This window comes from Phymastichus coffea, unplaced genomic scaffold, assembly GCF_024137745.1.
Source record: "Phymastichus coffea isolate CEN01 unplaced genomic scaffold, Cenicafe_Pcof_1.1 PCOF00003, whole genome shotgun sequence".
Classification (NCBI taxonomy): Eukaryota; Metazoa; Arthropoda; class Insecta; order Hymenoptera; family Eulophidae; genus Phymastichus; species Phymastichus coffea.
Genome location: NW_026706814.1, coordinates 10,994,168 through 11,009,920, shown reverse-complemented (window position 1 = coordinate 11,009,920; position 15,753 = coordinate 10,994,168). Strand labels below are relative to the sequence as shown.

At 43.7% G+C, this 15,753-nt stretch overlaps 1 pseudogene; it reads right to left on the bottom strand.

Annotated features, from left to right (window-relative positions):
- Nucleotides 1–5,534: 5,534 nt before the first annotated feature.
- On the bottom strand, nt 5,535–7,586 carry LOC131665810 (cytochrome c oxidase subunit 3-like; annotated as a pseudogene).
- Between the last annotated feature and the right edge of the window lie 8,167 nt (nt 7,587–15,753).

Below are 15,753 nucleotides of genomic sequence, written 5' to 3'. Positions count from 1 at the left end.
TCATTGATATTTCACAAGAAACCTTTTTACCATCTTTCGTGAAATATTTCTGCAATATTTGTTGGAAATCTGAGAGTCTATGACTTTTCCGATCACTCGGTAAGATACTATAACTATCGTAAATTGGGTCATATAAGTTTGTACTGTACGATTTCAATAAGGGAATACTCTCACGAATGAAACAGGCTTATAAAGGTACCTGTCATATTGCGAATACGATGAACTAGTCTACAGTCTATCAAAAAGCAACACTTATTTTCTAGCCATTTGCTGATATAAAGTGCTGAAAGTTCCTTCAGTTCGTCGATACGTCATACAACAAACTCGAAAATATAATGAGTGTAAGGCCGGTACCGACGACTTGATAACGAGTTTTTTCTATCGATAATCTTACTATATAATAGTTCCAACGTCGAATTCAGACGTTATCCATACTGTTGTGAATTACCTTGCAACTGGGAAAATCTAGGAAAAAATGAAATTATAATTGAAACGCAACCGAGTAAGACGACTTAGGATGGCTGATTTTCAACGACTAAATGAGCGAGCCTATAAATTTTCCGATCGCTCGGTAAGATGCGATGACTATTGTAAATTGTGTCGTATAAGTTTGTACTCTATAATTTAAATTAGCATATTCTCCAGTAGTCGTTCTCAAGGAGCACCTTTGGTCAATGAGAGAACACTCTCCTAAATAAAACAGGCATAAAGCTGTACCTTTCATACTGCCAATACTATGGAATAGATTATTGATTATAAATAGGCTACTCATATTTTCATCATCTATTACTGTAGGCGAGGTTCAAGTTTAAATATATTTTCAAAATAGATGATTTCTATACATTATTGTTAAATATTGCTAAATTTGAGGCTTGGAGAATCAAATTTAATATAATGACTATTAGTCAAGTTTGGAGAATCAAATATATAAATAGGTTTTAAGAAAATCAACTTATACCAGATACAATAAATTTTCCACTGTGTTGAAAAATTAGTCAAACATTCTGGTATCTATGCATAAAATATTTCCACTTCGAACAAAGCAAAATCTTACAGCTAGCTTAAATACTTGTCTTATATTTGAATAAATATCAAACTAATACTAATTATTATAAGCTAGGTTTGATTAATTTTTACTAAAATAAAGAAACAAAACACTTTAAGACATTGAAATAAAAATCAGTTATATATTAGTTATAAATCCATTTTCTCAGGTTTCCATTCAATCAAAGGTAGCTCATTTCTTCCTTCTATTATAGTTCATTACTAGAAGATCTAAGCCAATAATCTTAGAATTTTTCATTATGCTGGTAAATGTATCAAATAAATAAAAATTGATTTTATTGAAACATTTAACATTAAGATAATCATCTATTACTGTAGGTAAGGTTCAAGTGTAAATATATTTAAAAAAATAGATGATTTGTATACATTATTGTTAAATATTGCTAAATTTGAGGCTTGGAGGATCAAATTCAAAATAATGACTCCATGTAAAGCTTGGAAAATAGAATATATAAATAAGTTTTGAGAATCAACTTATACCAGATACTATACATTTTCCAGTGCGTTGAAAAAAGAGTCATACATTTTAGTATTTATGTAAAAGATAATTTCTACATCGAACAATGCAAAGTCATTCAGCTAAATCAAATACTTGTCCTATATTTAAACAAATATGAATCTAATACTTATTTATATAAGCTATATTTAATTAAAATATTAATAGTTCTTCCCACTTTCCAATATTTAATTAATGTTTATTAAATAAAGTAACACTTTTAAGATATTGAAACAAAAATTAGTTATATATTAGTTAGGCTTGGAGAATCAAATTCAAAATAATGACTCCATGTAAAGCTTGGAAAATCGAATATATAAATAAGTTTTGAGAATCAACTTATACCAGATACTATACATTTTCCACTGCGTTGAAAAATGAGTCAACCATTCTAGTATCTATGTAAAAAATAATTTCTACATCGAACAATGCAAAGTCATTCAGCTAAATCAAATACTTGTCCTATATTTAAACAACTATGAATCTAATACTTATTTATATAAGCTATATTTAATTAAAACTGTAACAGGCCGCCGTTCAGTCGACAATCTCTTGAAAGTACCTTTATTACGACTAGACGACGCCTTGTTATCTCTGTGCTCAAAGCACAGCAACCTACCTTGTCTCGGAGTGCGCCTGCGCATAGTATCCTCACTATTCCGAGTTGGGTTCCCCCAACTCGCCGCTTGGCGGCGCTGTCGCCCTTACTAGTAGCGCTAGTGCGGCCGCCGCTGGAACCCAAGTTGAAGATTCCCGCCTATCGCTATTTTCGTGATTCGTGCTACGCTGCCGGCGAATTCGAATCTACTGTAAACAAATACTGACGCGACCTCCGGACAAAGGAATGACACAATAACGACTATTTAACTTGAAAATGACGATTAATATTCACTTTATTTATGCAACTTAGTTACACGAGGGTTTTGCCGAGAGACTTACGCACGCTTGCGCGAATGACAACACACGCAGATTGAGAGAGAGAGAAAACCGCGATTACCGCGAACTAACCGCTCGCACGCAACAACTAATTTTCCTCGCGCATGCTGCGCGGGATCGCACGCAAATTACAACGGTAAAGAGGGGAAGGTGCACCTACCGCGAGAACGATGAGGATACGGTGGCCAACCGTATCCGAATAGCAAATCGCTGAAACGCCGCTTCGCTGCTCGCCGCACCGCCGCGATTACTGTTGCTGCTGTAGTTGTTGCTGCTGTCGCTGCTACTACTGTTTTTGCTGCTGCTGCTGCTGTACTTACTGCTGCTACCCCTGCTGCTGCTGCTGCACTCAGCACACCGCACCAAAGTTCGCAATGTCACCAGGAAAACGCACGAAAACTTCGAAGTGCTCGGGAACAGGTTAGACGCACGATATAAGCGGACTGAGTGACACAGTCATACTGCCGGTCGGAGCCTCCCCTCCCGGTCATGGCCCCTACGCGCTCTCTCTCTCTCGCGAACCGAACGCGGCTCCTCTCGTTTAGCCGCTCATTAACCTCGCGCGAGTCTGACGATTTTCGGTAATCGTTGCAAAACATTAATAGTTCTTCCAACTTTCCAATATTTAATTAATGTTTTGTGGCGGGGAATTTCGGGGGTGTTGACCGCGCTCCGAGTTTCTTCCGCCCCAAGGCCTGTTTGGCTCTACCCTCGATTATTTAGGGCGCCAGACCGTCGGCTGATTACGGCGATCGTCGGGGGTAAGGCCAGTAGGGTTGTCGCGTATCCCGGTCTGCCTAACGGCGACTGCGCAGAGTGGGCAAACGGGGATACGCGTTGTATCCTCACTTCAGGCCTTGGTGTCCAACTCTCGATTCCAATTTTCCTCCTTAATTAGGGTATACCGGCAGCTCAGTTGATGGCTCCTTGATTCAGGTCGTGAATACGTTCGAAATCGCGCGTATGTTACCTATCGAGTGACCCGAAAATATAGCGAATTAGTGATACCCGATTATGACCGCTCGCGGCTAAAAATCACTAACATACAGTCGAGGTGGGATATCAAAGTAAATTATATGTACATAGATAATTAATTACTTTATTGATATTTTAATAATTTAATTTTAATAATTTAATTAAATATAAAAATGGATAATATATTTATCTTTATTTAAGTCGAAATTAAATTTTTCATTTTTTTTAATGATAATAATAAAAATGATATAATTTATTCTATCAAAATAACCCTTTTATCAGGCATATCATTAGAAATATAAATATATTAATATTTTTTTTTAAATTAGAAATTTAAATTTATAATATTTCAAAAAATTTTAAGTTAAATAAACTTTAAACCTTCAAAGTTTAATATATATATATATATATATATATATATATATATATATATATATATATATATATAATAACGGGGGGATAACCTGCAAAATGAGAAATTTATTTAAGAGCAAACTCCCACGATGCAGAGCAAACCGCCGCTCCGTTAACACGTATGTTAGTACGTGTATTCGCCTTAACGTCAGCTGACTTAACTTGGTTGTCTTCGATCAAGCAGAGTTGAACTCACCTTAAGTCACGTGCCTTGTGACACACGATGAGTTTCAAGTGTAATCGACTTTGCTCCTAATACACTTAATCCCCTAGCTATGATCGGATTAAAACTTAAGCCTATTTCAATTGTTTAAACTATTGGGAGAAATCATATGACGAAATCGGCGAATAATTTTAATAGATTTTATTAATAAAAATATCTACAGTCTTTATCGGGCCGAAAGACTGACGCACGCGAACAGGATTTACAATTAATTAACTTTCGGTGAGAAAGAGAGAGAGAGAGAAGATACGAAAATTGGCGCGATCTAACGCTCGGCGCGAATACAAAATTATTATCAACGCTAACGCGGCTGAACAAAATAATAAATATATTTAGACACGCGATAATAAAGGGAGGTGCACCTACCCTGCGGTGCAATTACGGTGATCAGCCGTCATTGTTGATGTCAGCAAAATATCAACTGCCTCCGGTCCTAGGTTATCAGCTGTGCTGCCTCGTACCACCTATCAGCTGCAAATCTGCTGCTACCAAAACGCTGCAATCTGTAGGTCTCGTTGTTGCACTCACGCGCGTAATTATTATGGACCAGTAACTATTACTCGGCGAGAAAAACTGTGCAAATAAAAATCGGCGATGCTCGTTCGAATACAGCTGAAGCGTAACTGCTAATTTGAAAGATCGCGCGCCCCCTCTCTCTCTCAATACTTAGAACTAACGCGCGAAATTCAGAATCGCGAACGGTTCGATTAATTGAATCGACTACCGTTGCAATATATATATATATATATATATTATATAAATTTTAATTGGAATTAATTAAATTCTATATAATTATTAACAATAATTTACCTCATATTGGTTTCAATTAATATTTAGAAAAATATTTAATATATTTTTAGATTATGAGTCTAATGACTTAATTTAGTCTATTTTCTATTATTTAAATCAAGTTAATGCACCTTCATACAATTCTATATATAAACCTAATAATAAAATTATTATAATAATAATAATATTAAAATAAATATAATAATTTATATATGATCATGAGTTAATTATAGGTAAAATTAATGCAATTTCAACATCAAAAATTAAAAAATTAATTGAAATTAAATAAAATTGTAATGAAAATGGTAATCGATTACTTCTTATTGGATCAAGTCCACATTCAAAAGGTGATATTTTATCTCGATTTTTATTTATTTTTTTTGATAAAATAAAATTTATAAATATTATAATAAATAAAATAATTAAAATTAAAGTAAAATAAAAATAAAAATAATAATAAAAATAAAAATAATTAAAATTAATTAAAAATTAATAATAAATAAAAGAAATTATTATTTATATTATTTTAATAATAAATTTATTAATTGGAAATTAACTGTATTAATTATACTATATAAATATAAATTAATAAGTATATATATATATATAAAGTGAATAAGTATATATGTTTATTAATTATAAATAGATTCTTAGATATAAAAATAACCATACAATGTCTACAAAATGTCAATATCAAACACCTGCTTCAAATCCAAAATGATGAATTGAAGAATAATTATTAAGGGGACCAGAGGGTGTTTCGTAGTGAAAAATTAACACTTTGTTTATTGCCGCGTAGAAATCATTCTACTGAAGATATCGATGTAGGACTTTTTTCAGCTGAAAGTATTCTATATAAGCTTTCATTTTCTTTGTTATAAGTTCCAGAATAATCATTGTACACCTAATATGGACACAACAAAGACCAAGCTCTATTTTTCAAAAAATGGGGCTTTGCCACGCCTTTCTGAACGCCAGAGTGGACAAAAATCGTTTTGTGAGAGCTCATTTTTTTTGTTATGAACCGGACTACAGAATGAGCGGAGCACTTTTATAAAAAAGATAATTCTTCCTATTTTTTTGAGCCAATATATGAAATTTTAATTTTTCAAAAAAATTTTTTTTGCAAATTATCCTCAAAAAATAGGAAGAATTATCTTTTTTAGAAAAGTGCTCCGCTCATTCTGTAGTCCGGTTCATAACAAAAAAAATGAGCTCTCACAAAACGATTTTTGTCCACTCTGGCGTTCAGAAAGGCGTGGCAAAGCCCCATTTTTTGAAAAATAGAGCTTGATCTTTGTTGTGTCCATATTAGGTGTACAATGATTATTCTGGAACTTATAACAAAGAAAATGAAAGCTTATATAGAATACTTTCAGCTGAAAAAAGTCCTACATCGATATCTTCAGTAGAATGATTTCTACGCGGCAATAAACAAAGTGTTAATTTTTCACTACGAAACACCCTCTGGTCCCCTTAAATATAATACGGAAAAAATTTACAATTAAAAATAAAGTTCCAATTAAAACATGTAATCCATGGAATCCAGTAGCTATAAAAAAAATAGATCCATATACTGAATCAGTTATAGTAAATCTACTATTATAATATTCTACATATTGAAAATATATAAAAATTATTTCTAAAACAATAGTATTTAATAAACTAATAATTCTATTAATTTTATTTCTATTAATTAAAGAATAATGAGTTCAAGTAATAGTAATTCCTGATGATAATAAAATAATTGTATTTAATAAAGGAATATTATATGGATTAAAAGTTATAATATTTTTAGGAGGTCAAATTGATCCAATTTCAATACTAGGAGACAAATATATGTGGCGTCCCCACGGTTCGACATACGCTCGTTGAATATACAAGTCTGCATAGCGACTCACGCACTTCGAGCGTATGAGGCAGATGTTACCGGCCGTCAAGCCTCACTGACGAGTCCAGCCGGTAGCATCGGGACGAAACGCTTTCTTCCTTACCGACCGCCGAGTGTGAGCCTGGCTACCTCACACTGCGACCAACCTTTTCTCGAGACTCCTCGTATGCATTCAAGCATGCGCGAACGACGCGCATGTAGCCAAATATATATGAAAATAACATCAAAAAATACTAAAGAAAAAAAAAATTTCTGAAATAATAAATAAAATTATTCCTAATTTTAATCCATTAACAACTTTAATAGTATGAAACCCTTGATATGTTGATTCATGAATAATATCACGTCATCATTGAATTAAACAAATAATTAAATTAATTATTCCCAAAATTAATAATATATATTGATGATTATTAAATAAATTTATTACTCCTACTAATAAAATTATAATTCTCCCTGATGTTAAAATTGGTCAAGGTCTAATAGTAACTAAATGAAAAGGTTGAATTAATTTTTTTTCCATAATTTGTTTCAGTTCTATATAAAGTTCTTAATACAGTAAATACATAAGCTTGAATAAATGATACACTTAATTCTAAAATAATTAAACAACTTTGACTAATTAATATTAGTCTTAATAAAGTATAATTTAAATTATTACCAGTTGAAGAAATTAAAGTTATTAATAAATGTCCAGCAATTATATTTGCTCTTAATCGTACTGCTAAGGCACCTGGTCGAATAATATTACTAATTCTTTCAATTAATACTATAAATGGTATTAAAATATTAGGTGTTCCTATAGGGACTAAATGAATAAATATATGGTTTATATAATTAAATCAACCGAAACATATATAAGAAATTCATAAAATTAAGGATAATGTTAGTGATATAGTTAAATGACTTGTTCTAGTAAAAATATATGGAAATAATCCTAAAAAATTATTTAATATATAACGGCCGGGACCGTTTTCGCGGAAGATTGTCCGCGCGCGAGGCCGAGCATGGCCGAGCGGGCAAGCGAGCGAAGAAGGAAGAGAGAGAGAGAGAGCGAGACTAGGGCAGGCGCGTGCCGCAGCGACGGACTAGGGTGGGGAGACGATTTTCGACACTTGTACTGAGACCGGCGAGCTAAAGGGATCGCCACGTGCGTACGTGGACAAAGAAGAAGAAAAAAGGAAAGTGACCTGACTTAGGAAAAAGTGCGAGTGCGAGAGCAGATCAGGGACTATCCTCAAAGATCGCCGTAACTTGTGCGCTGTCGTCTGGAGTGGGCGATCACCAGGGGCAGAACTTGCCCGCCCGAACGAGGGCGATAACGCGGGCGACGAGAAAAGGGTAGTCTGTCTGCAGCAGCTACTTCCCGGTGAGTTCCTTTCTTTTGACAAGTGATAACTCGGCGTGCGTTTAGTTACGCGAGCGAGCGCCTCTCTCTCCCTCCGGATTAATACGCGAAGCGAAATCTCGGCATGCGACGTTGTATGAAGAAAAAGCCCATACGAATGAATAAAGCTTGATTTGATTTGATTAAGGGTTGACGTTGTGTTGGTCGTACCCAGGAAGGCATCTCTGTCCCTTCCCACGCCCGTGATTGGAACTCACGCACGCTCTCGTGCATTTAGCCATGCTTTCGCGATCCCATTTCAGGGCAGCGCGTGCCCGCCCGTATTCGGCGGAACGCCAGGAAGCGGCTAGCTGATCGGGGCGGCGGTGAGCCCCGCACCGACCAGTGAAAATAAAATCTTTAACGGGCTGTGAAAATAATCTAATTATTTTACGGACCGTTACAGTGGCGCCCAACTAGCTATAATCACGGGCAACAACGGTTGACCGGCGCGCGGCAACCTTCGACAAGTTGAAACCGGCGCGAGAGAGAGAGAGAGTCTTTGTGTCAGGCGCGCGTGAGTGTTTACAAACACGCGGCTTGAGTTGGAGTTCGTGGGGAAAACAGCGGCCTTGACGACTTTTATGTAGTTTAAAATTTTATTATTGTAGCCGAGTATCGCGATTACTAAAATTCCTAGTCGTCAACGCCGCTAGATAGGTTCGACGGCAGTCGCGCGGACAGCGAAAATTGTGCCGCCGCCTGCGCGAGCAAGGCGACCGACAGTTGCGAGAAGTTTTTTTTTTTCTCTATCATTGTTTTTTTTTGGACTTTACTTGTCTCTTTTTCTCTGATTTTCTCCGTTGATTTTTTTTTGAGTAGTAGTGTGTGACTCCTCGCAGCGGTCGATATATTTTTTTTTCTGTTTTTGCTTTTGCTTTGAAAATTTTCTTTTCTTCTCAATATTTTGTTTTGACTCGTCGTAAGCCGCCTTGCTACGCCGAACTTATAACAGACGAAGCGAATCGAACTTTTCTCAGATTCTAGCTATCGTCACAAAATAACCCCAACGAACTACAACACCAGGCGTGCCCAAAAGAAAAATAACACAGCGGCACTAACAAACAGTTAGTACCGCTGATAGGTAGGAATATTGTTTTTTTTTGCGTAGAGCGGCGCGCCCTAAGCCGTGTGTTGAGAGGCCATTAAAATAAAAGCTCGCGTTGGAGCATGGAATTCGTTGGAATTTAAGACGCGATTAATTAATTTGTTTTTGGTCGGCCACCATATAGTCAAGAACACACTCACGTGCGCTAGGTTGTTAGAGCGAGGTTGTAAATCGTACTAGGCAATTATTGACATTTACAACAGCGCTCGCAACCAATCAATAATGGAGACGCTAAGAGAACCGGAAGTATGCGTTCAGCAATGGATCGCCGAGTTACAAGAATATGGGCTACATAGAACACTGGCAGCCCTAGATCTGAAAGTAGATGGCGACATAGCAGTAAAGAAGAGCCGGCTGCAGAAATGGATGCTGGGCGACTACACCGCGTCAGATTTTCAGCAGACGTCGCAAGCGTCACCAGCGTCGGCCATGCGAGCCAGGATGGAACGGAGGACAACGTTTATCCTGCAAGAGCAAGAAGCGTTAGCGGAGGCGACGGGCGTCGCAGAACATCCACTGCAAATAGCATTGACCGATGACATGCTCATATCAAAAATGGATATGCAGCTAACGAGGCTGATTCTGGAGGAGTCGATGCACACGGGCGAAGCACTAACATCGCCCCCAAGGCCAGAGCACCCAGAAGATGAGGCCGACGAATTGCTGCCAACCGGAGGAGACCCAGTGCAGGTCTCACGGGAATTCATAAAAGCAATAGGAGTTTGGCTGAAGCAACTCCGAGCTGTAGAAAAGTCCGTGGCCCTAAACAACCAGAGGGTCCGAGAAGCGACGCAGCTGATGCAAGGAGTGTGCGCAGCACAAGCCAGAATCGTCAGCCAAATCGAGACACTCCAGCACAGAGTCGGAATGCTAGAGAACGACATGGATGACCTGCAGGACGCGCAAGAAGCGCAGGCACATGCTGAACAAGACGCCCCGCCACCAGACAATCCGCGCCCAGGCGCGCGCTTCCAGGATACGTTCACGCTTCACTATCCAAGCGACACGGGCGGCAGCACGCCATTGAGGGGCAATCAAACGCCCGGAGCGCGATGGCCGCACCAACCACCCCTAGCGCAGCCCTCAGGAGGGGGCGGACAGCGGAATGCCCATTCGAATTCCACTGTACCGAACCCAGGAGGACAGCCGAGGATTCACCATAGTACCGCGGTCGGACGGAATTTTGGGCAGGTAGAACCGACCACTACCGACAGACTGGGACGCAGTGCAGGGCAGAACAGGTTCAACAGCACCTATCTGCCCAGGTACAGCATGGGCCCGTCGGCGGGGTCGCACCAAAATACGACCGGCGGGTTTTCCACGACCCGAGATGTAGGGAAAATGGTGAGAGGATGGAAGGTTAGGTTCGCTGGAAGTGAAGGCCAAAGTGTGGACGTCTTCATAGATAAGCTGGAAGCGCAACGGACGGTCGCCGGAATTTCCGAGGAAGAGATGCTGATGGGCTTACCCGACGTCCTAACGGGGACGGCCCAAACCTGGTACTTAAACAACCACCAGGATTGAATCAGCTATCAAGACTTCCTCGAGGACGCACGCCAATGGTTTGGCACCAGCATCGTGCAGCAACAGAGGCTGAAGAGGGAGGTGCATGCGCGCTACCAGGGGCAAGATGAGCCGGTAAGGGATTATATTACCAAGCTCCAAGCCATGGTGAGAAAAGTGCAGCCACCCATGCCCGCGTCAGAAGAACTTGAACTGCAATACGCCAACTTGCTGCCAGAAATCCAGCGCCATATCAGACGCACGGAAGTAACCTCGGTGCGTGAGTTATGCCGTCTGGCCACAGAAGTCCAGAACGACCTAATCCACGCCAGCCAGAAGAGGGTGATGCTAGAGCCGAAAGCCGCCCTGTTTCCGGAATGGACTTATACCCCACCGGGGGCGGGGGCAAGAAAGGCAAAAGTGTCAGCACTGAGCGCCGAACAGCCCGAGGAAGAAGAGGAGCCGGCTGAGGCAGAGATCGCGGCGGTCGCTCAGAAGGGGACACTGAGCCATTGGATGGAGAAGCTAGAAAAATCCATAATGGATAAGCTCAGCGAAAAGCTCGCCCAGATTCCTTCCGTGACAAGAGCATCTCCCAAGCCGCAGGCCCAGGGCGAGACGGCACCCAGGCCAAGAGGTCAGCGAAGGGCCATAGACTATTCGAAACCGTTGAGCTGCTCCAAGTGCGGCAGGCTCGGTTTCAGCGTTAAGTATTGTCCAGATTGTAACCCGCCAGTGCCGGCGGGAAACGGGACGGGAAGCGGTTAGAAGGGATCACTACCGCTCCCCCCAAACCCCAGATCCCACAGGCAGGGCAAGCTCCGGACGATAGGGATCGCCCGATGCCCCCGATGCCGGTCACCAAAATAAACCCGCAATCGGCGGGCAACGACCACTCGCTGAAGCCAGCGAGCGCCCAGCCGACACAAGGGCGAGGAAGCGGTGACGACGGTAACATCGGCTGTGGGACCACGGCAAGTAGCGTAGATTTAGCTACAACACAGGAAACGAGAGTCAGCGGACCCAGCAGCGCCGACTTAGTCCTCACAGATGAGCGCGACGGACATTCTTTCCACAGCAATGGCAAAGTATCGGCCTCGGCACTAGAAAACCCGGAGATCTCAGGATCCCGCGCATCTACGCAAGCCCAAACGGGGCAGGCAGCGAGCGAGGGGCTCACTGCAGCTAATGGAGGTTGTGATTTGGGCGGCGAGTCTTCGGCGACTGCCGCGGTCGTAAAGGAACGCCATACGGTAAGCCGTGAAAAAGAATACGCGCCGGAGGACGAGTCAAGATGGTGGCTCAACGTGCAGATCGGGACTTTCCGAATTCGTGCCCTATACGATTCAGGAGCCTCCTGCACGTAGATGGGAGCGTTAGGTCTGCTAATTGCCGCTGAACTCGGATTTAAATTGAAAGTAGCCAAGGCTGGTTCGTGCAAGTTGCCGGACGGCCGATCAGTGCCTGTGATAGGCCATCTAGAGATGCCTTTCACAACCGGAGGCGTGACCAAAGAAGTCCGCGTCTCTATCATCCCAGAGCTCGCAGATCAATGCTATGTGGGGGTCAACTTCATGAAAAAGTTCAAGGCAGTGACTGACCACACTGATAATACCATTTTTCTGCGAGACGATAACGTGACGGTACCAATGGAGATGGCTGGCTTAAAGGGAGCCGCCGAAATGGCCTCGATCGGTATCGCTGACACGACAGAAGAGCAGCGTGCGGAGGTAGAAAGCTTGGTGAAAAGTATGCTGCCACCGCCCAGCAAACTTCTAGGGGCGGCGAAAGACGTCGAGCATGACATCAAGCTGACGTCCACCAGACCGATCAAGCAGAGATATTACCCGGTCTCACCCAAGATCGAGCAGGAGATGCACAAGCAGGTCGCAAAGTTGCTTGAGGCCGGCGTAATAGAAAGATCGAAAAGCGGTTGGTCAAGCCCCATCGTGATGGTACCGCGAGGCAATAAAGGAGAATACCGGATGTGCATCGACTTCCGCGAGGTGAACGCGATTACAGAGCCAGATGCTTACCCAATTCCCTTTATGCAGGATATACTGAGGCGGCTGCGTAACGCCAGGTATATATCAACGGTGGATTTGAGCCTCGCCTACCATCAGATCCCGTTAAAAAAGGAATGCCGCCCATATACAGCCTTCACCGTACCGGGCTTGGGGCATTTTCAATACGTGAGAATGCCCTTCGGCCTTGCATATGCGGGGGCGACATTCCAACGCCTGATAGACAGCGTCATCGGCCCAGACATGGACCCTTTTGCGTTCGCGTACTTAGACGACATCATCATCGTCTCTTCGTCATTTGAAGAGCACAAGCTCCACTTGGCGAAAGTTCTGAACCGCTTGACAGAGGCAGGGCTCACAGTGAGCCCGGACAAGAGCGTGTTTTGTAGGTCGGAGGTCCGATACCTCGGACTACTCGTCAATCGCGACGGAATCAGGCCGGATCCAGAAAAAGTCCGGCCGATTGCAGAATACCCGAGGCCCAGCAATGTTCGGAAGCTAAGACGCTTCATGGGCATGGCCTCGTGGTACCGGCGATTCATCGAAGACTTTGCCACGATCTCTGAGCCCCTCGTCAAGCTGACCAGAAAAGCCGAACCATTCGTGTGGGGAACCGCACAGCAAGAGGCGTTCGAGACCATCAAGAACTTGATGATGACAGCCCCAATCCTACAGCCACCAGACCTCAAGGGAGACTACGCGCTACACACGGACGCCAGCGACTCGGAACTCGGAGTTGTCCTGGTCCAGTCGGTTGGCGGTGAGGAGCGCGTAATTGAATTCGCGAGCCGCACCTTGTCGAAAGCAGAACGCAACTATTCGGTCTCGGAGCGTGAATGCCTAGCAGTGCTGTACGGAATTGAAAAATTCCGACACTACATAGAGGGCTACAAGTTCAAAGTGATAACGGACCATAGCTCTCTGCGCTGGCTAAGACGCATGAGAAACCCGACGAACCGTCTAGCGAGGTGGGCTCTAAGACTTCAAGGATATCAATTCGAGGTCGAGCACCGTAAAGGAGCCCTGCACGCGGTTCCCGACGCACTGTCACGCGCGTTCGAGGAGGACGACGAAGATGGGCCCACGATAAGTGCTCTCACGTGGTCCAAAGAAACGAAAGACGAGTGGTACCTCTCCAAAATCGAAGAGGTCAAAAATGAACCCGGTGCCCATCCGATTTGGAAAATCACGGGCGGTAACCTGTACACTTACCGCCCCGACCGAGCTTTCTCCGAACTGCTTGAGGACGACGAGGCATGGAAGTTAGTAGTGCCCCAAGAGCAGAAGGGGAAAGTTTTGGCTGAGTGTCACGATGCAGTGACAGCAGGGCACCTGGGACGAGACAAAACCCTCGCCCGCGTGCGCCGCCTTTACTTTTGGCCGGCACTTAAGCGCGACGTAGAAGAATACGTACGCGGCTGCCAAATTTGCCAGCAGTGCAAAGTGGAGCAGCGACGCACATATGGGCTTATGGGGCGGCACAAGGTTGAGCGCCCATGGCAGGTAGTGGCCGGCGACGTTACCGGTTCGTTCCCGCGCAGCCCCCGGGGTCACGAATATCTTCTAGTTTTTGTCGATTTGTTTACGCGTTGGGTGGAGTGCGTACCAATCCGCCGAGCCAACGCCAAGACCATCGTTAAAGAATTTAACGACAAAATTGTAATGAGGTTCGGAGCGCCGGAACAATTCCTCTCGGACAACGGGACGGAGTTTAAAAACCAACTCGTCGAAGACTACTTGGCTAAGCAAGGCATAAAGTCCGGGCTAACCCCCGTGTATAGCCCTCATGCCAACCCGACAGAGAGATACAACCGAACTCTCAAAACAATGATCGTCACCTATCTCGAAGACCACCATAAAAATTGGGACGAAAAGCTCGTCGAATTGTCCTTCGCCCTGAACACGGCCATACATAGCACCACCAAGGTCAGCCCAGCCCTTTTGAATTATGGCCGACAACCAGTTCCGCCCGGCACTCAGCGCCGCCAACAGGATTCGGCGAGCGCTGAGAACGAAGAAGAACAAGCCAGGGCAGAATGGGTCGAACACTTAGGGCTACTGAGTGACTGCTATGAAGAGGCCGCAGCACGCACGAAGGACGAGCAAGAGCGCCAGGCGCCCCATTATGACAAAAAACACCGGCCGCATAAGTTCAAGGTCGGAGACTGGGTGTGGAAGAGGAATCGGATCCTCTCCTCGGCGGCCCAAGGCGTGACGGCAAAACTAGCGCCGAAATATACCGGGCCATACGTCATCACGAAAGTTTGCGGCAACAACGCGTTCGAACTGGCTAACCATCAAGAAGAATTAGATACCCTCGTCCATGCCAAAGACCTCCGCCAGTTCTACAACTCGGCCGAGTACGAGGGCCAAACCCAGCCGGAAGACGGGGAAGACGCGGCTCGACCGCCGAGGAATATAAAGGCGAAAGGCGACCCGCCCGAAGCGTGCGACCAAGCGAGCGAGCGCGAGTCCGAGGAACCGGGCGAGCTTTCGGATCCGACACCCGCGCTGGCGCCAGCGAAGCGGGGACCAGGGCGGCCGCGCAAAGTCCAAGCGACAAGCCCACAGCCCACGGTCGCGAAAAAGCCACGGGGCCGGCCTCGAAAAACGGCACGCCTGGTACTTCGCACAGCGACGCGGACCATACCGAATCCGAGCCGAGCCGCCGAAACGAATAAGCGAAAGCCTGGAAGACCGAGAAGGGCTTAGCGGTCACACCCGCACCATTCGCTATCATTACCCCCGTCAATCATGATCATTCATTCACCTCATACCATCCATTGTCATCCCATTACAGATGGAAGACGCAGTCGTGGAAATTGCCGCTTGGTTCTTCGGCCACGCCCGTCACGAGGATCTCGAGCGGTCGGAAAAGAGGGCCCTCTTCGGCGCCCGCAAGACTTTTGAGCGGATGCGCGTCGAGGCCCTTGAATTAGAGG